Source organism: Arachis hypogaea, chromosome 20 (genome assembly GCF_003086295.3).
Source record: "Arachis hypogaea cultivar Tifrunner chromosome 20, arahy.Tifrunner.gnm2.J5K5, whole genome shotgun sequence".
Taxonomy (NCBI): Eukaryota; Viridiplantae; Streptophyta; class Magnoliopsida; order Fabales; family Fabaceae; genus Arachis; species Arachis hypogaea.
In genome coordinates this window covers 51,925,653-51,930,090 of record NC_092055.1, presented here as the reverse complement: position 1 = coordinate 51,930,090, position 4,438 = coordinate 51,925,653, and the positions used below count along the sequence as shown (strand labels likewise).

The window sequence follows — 4,438 nt, the reverse complement described above, 5'->3', positions numbered from 1 at the left end:
AATTTCTAATGGAGGACCTTGTTTCAGTCATGAAACTTTGAGTGGTTTTGATTAGATCAGAGACAATGGTTTCTAAGTTAGAGTGGCCTTGCTTAGAATTCTCTGTCTGTTCCTGAGAAGATGGTGGAAAAGGTTTGCCATTGCTAAACCTATTTCTTCCACCATTACTATTGTTGAAACCTTGTTGAGGTCTCTGTTGATCCTTCCATGAGAGATTTGGATGATTTCTCCATGAAGGATTATAGGTGTTTCCATAGGGTTCTCCCATGTAATTCACCTCTTCCATTGCTGGGTTCTCAGGATCATAAGCTTCTTCTTCAAAGGAAGCTTCCTTAGTACTGCTTGTTGCTGCTTGCATTCCAGACAGACTCTGAGAAATCATATTGACTTGTTGGGTCAATATTTTATTCTGAGCCCATATGGCATTCAGAGTATCAATCTCAAGAACTCCCTTCTTCTAAGTTGTCCCATTATTCACAGGATTCCTTTCAGAAGTGTACATGAATTGGTTATTTGCAACCATTTCAATGGGTTCCTGAGCTTCTGCAGGCGTCTTCTTCAGATGAAGAGATCCTCCAGCAGAGCTATCCAATGACATCTTGGATAGTTTAGACAGACCATCATAGAAGATACCTATGATGCTCCATTCAGAAAGTATGTCAGAAGGACACCTTCTGATCAATTGCTTGTATCTTTCCCAAGCTTCATAGAGGGATTCACCTTCCTTCTGTCTGAAGGTTTGGACTTCCACTCTAAGCTTGCTCAATTTTTGAGGTGGAAAGAACTTTGCCAAGAAGGCATTGACTAACTTTTCCCAAGAGTTCAGGCTTTCTTTAGGTTGTGAATCCAACCATGTCCTAGCTCTGTCTCTTACAGCAAAAGGAAAGAGCATAAGTCTGTAGACTTCAGGGTCAACCCCATTGGTCTTGACAGTGTCACAGATTTGCAAGAATTCAGCTAAGAACTGATGAGGATCTTCCAATGGAAGTCCATGAAACTTGCAATTCTGTTGCATTAGAGAAACTAATTGAGGCTTAAGCTCAAAGTTGTTTGCTCCAATGGCAGGGATTGAGATGCTTCTCCCATAGAAGTCGGGAGTAGGTGCAGTAAAGTCACCAAGCACCTTCCTTGCATTGTTGGCATTGTTGTTTTCGGCTGCCATGGTTTCTTCTTCCTTGAAAAGCTCTGTTAGGCCCTCTAGAGAGAATTTTGATTTAGTTTCTCTTAGCTTTCTCTTCAAGGTCCTTTCAGGTTCAGGATCAGCTTGAACAAGTATGCCTTTATCTTTGTTCCTGCTCGTATGAAAGAGAAGAGAACAAAAAAATAGGGAATCTTCTATGTCACAGTATAGAGATTCCTTGAGGTGTCAGAGGAAAAGAAGAATAGAAGGAGAAGATAGATAGAAGAGAATTCGAACTTATCAAGAGGGATAGAGTTCAAATTGCACCTTGAGGAGGAGTGTTAGTTCCTTAAATAGAAAGATGTGAGAAGAGGGGAAGAATTTTCAAAATTAAAGTAAAAGATTTTGAAATAATTAAAAAAAAATTTGAAAATTTGATTGAGATTTTCGAAAATTAAGATTAGGAAAGAAATTAAGTGATTTTTGAAAAGATTTTGAAATTAGAAATTAAAAAGACATGATTGAGAGTTAATTTTGAAAAAGATATGATTGAGAAGATATGATTGAAAATCAATTCAAAAAAGAAAGTTTTAAAATTAAAGTTGATTACTTGACTAACAAGAAATTAAAAGATATGATTCTAAAATTTAAAATTTGATCCTTTCTTAATAGGCAAGTAACAACTTGAAAATTTTGAAGTAAATCATTAATTATAGCAAGGATTTTCGAAAATAATAAAAAATAGAAAGAAATTGATTTTGAAGAAATATGATTGAAAAGATATGATTTGAAAAAGATTTTATTTTGAAAAATTATGAAAATTTGAAAAAGATCTGAATTAAAAACAAAATCTTCCCTCTAGTGTCCTTCTGGCATTTAACGCCCAAAATGCTACCCTTTTGGGCGTTAAACGCCCAGCCAGGGTACCTGGCTGGCGTTTAAACGCCTGTTTTCCTTCTTCACGGGGCGTTTTGAACGCCCAGCTTTTTCAGTTTGATTCCTCTGCTGAATGTTCTGAATCTTCAATTCTCTATATTATTGACTTGAAAAGACATAGTTTTGAAAATATTTTTGAATTTTTAATGATGAGAAACAATAAAAATGCAACTAAGATCAAATAAACAATGCATGCAAGACACCAAACTTAAAAATTGACACTAAGATACATAAAATATTTTTTATTTTTTATGATTTTATAATTTTTTTTGTGATTTTTCGAAAATCATATGGAAAAGAGAATAAAGAGATTCAAAACTTTTAATAAGAATTCCAGGAATCATGCAATGTTAGTCTAAAGCTTTAGTCTAAAAAGATTAGACATGGCTAGCCAAGCTTCAGCAGGACATTACATTCACCAGCTAAATTGATGAGAATCAATTAGCTTTTGTGATGATAAGAACATCACCTTAAAAATCTAGAATTCATTCTTAAAAATAAGAAGAAAAGTACCTAATCTAAGCAACAAGATGAACCATCAGTTGTCCAAACTCGAACAATCCCCGGCAACGGCGCCAAAAACTTGGTGCACAAAATTTTGATCATCAACAATGGCGCCAAAGGACTTGGAGCTCTCAAACGTGAATCACACTTTGTCACAATTCCACACAACTAACCAGCAAGTGCACTGGGTCGTCCAAGTAATAAACCTTACGTGAGTAAGGGTTGATCCCACGGAGACTGTCGGCTTGAAGCAAGCTATGGTCACCTTGTAAATCTCAGTCAGGCGAATTCAGATGGTGATGGAGAATTGATAATTAAAAGATAAATAAAACATAAAATAAAGATAGAGATACTTATGTAATTCTTTGGTTGGAATTTCAGATAAGCGTATGAAGATGCTTTGTTCCTCCTGAACCTCTGCTTCCTTATTGCCTTCTTCCAATCATTCATACTCCTTTCCATGGCAAGCTTTATGTTGGGCATCACCGTTGTCAATGGCTACTTCCCGTTCTCTCAGTGAAAATGTTCTACGTATGCTGTCACCGTACGGCTAATCATCTGTCAGTTCTCGATCATGTTGGAATAGGATCCATTGATCCTTTTGCATCTGTCACACGCCCAACAATCGCGAGTTTGAAGCTCGTCACAGTCATCCCTTTCCAGATCCTACTCAGAATACCACAGACAAGGTTTAGACGTTTTAGATCTCAGGAATGGCCGCCAATAATTCTAGTCTATACCACGAAGGTTCTAATCTTAGATTAGAAACCCAAGAGATACACATTCAAGCTTGTTTGCATGTAGAACGGAAGTGGTTGTCAGTCACATGTTCATAGGTGAGAATGGTGATGAGTGTCACATAATCATCACATTCATCATGTTCTTGGGTGCGAATTGAGAGCGCGCCAATTGGGCTTCTGTAGCCCAGGATGTCTACTTTTCAATACAATTGAGAGCGCGCCAATTGGGCTTCTGTAGCTCCAGAAAATCCACTTTGAGTGCAGGGAGGTCAGAATCCAACAGCATCTGCAGTCCTTTTTCAGCCTCTGAATCAGATTTTTTCTCAGGTCCCTCAATTTCAGCCAGAAAATATCTGAAATCACAGAAAAACACAAACTCATAGTGAAGTCTAGAAAAGTGATTTTTAAATAAAAACTAATAAAACTATAATAAAAACTAACTAAAATATACTAAAAACATACTAAAAATAATGCCAAAAAGCGTATAAATTATCCGCTCATCAGTGTAGTTAGTTGCATTAAATAAATTGCTTACCCTTTGAGCATTCTCCTTTGATTTTGATTAGCATGAGGACATGCTATTGTTTAAGTGTGGGAGAATTGATGAACCCATATTTAACGATATATTTTGGTTTGATTGGAGTGGATTTCATCATATAAACCCACGTTTATCATCCAAACATGCTTTTGTGTTTTCTCTCTAAATTGTGTCCAATTATGAAAACATGCTCTTTTGTGCTTAATTTAGTTAATTTTATTCCACTTTCATTCCATTCGATGCCTTGATATGTTTGATGAGTGATTTCAGGTGTAATAGGTTAGAATGGCTTGATGAGAGTGGAAGAGAAGCATGGAATTGGGAGAAAACATGAAGAAATCAAAGGAGAGAAGCATTTCAGCCTGTGCCCATGCACACCTTCTGTGCCCACGCACAAGGGTCAAGATCAGCACTTGTGCCCACGCACAGGAGGAAAATCAGCACGTGTGCGTACGCACAAGTCCCAGTGCGTGACTCATTTATTGCAAATCACTGAGGGCAATTTCTGGGCCTCCAGAGCCCAGTTTTGGGCTTTCTGAAGCTGATTGATTGCTATATTAAAGGGGGGAGCAACTAAGGTTAGTTTAGCATCATGTAGTT

General features: G+C 37.1%; 1 non-coding gene across 1 annotated transcript; it reads left to right on the top strand.

The window, feature by feature from the left end:
- Positions 1 to 656: 656 nt before the first annotated feature.
- On the top strand, positions 657 to 760 carry LOC112788198 (small nucleolar RNA R71). The gene has a single exon (XR_003195573.1). It is a non-coding gene; the product is annotated as a small nucleolar RNA R71 (small nucleolar RNA).
- Positions 761 to 4,438: the final 3,678 nt, after the last annotated feature.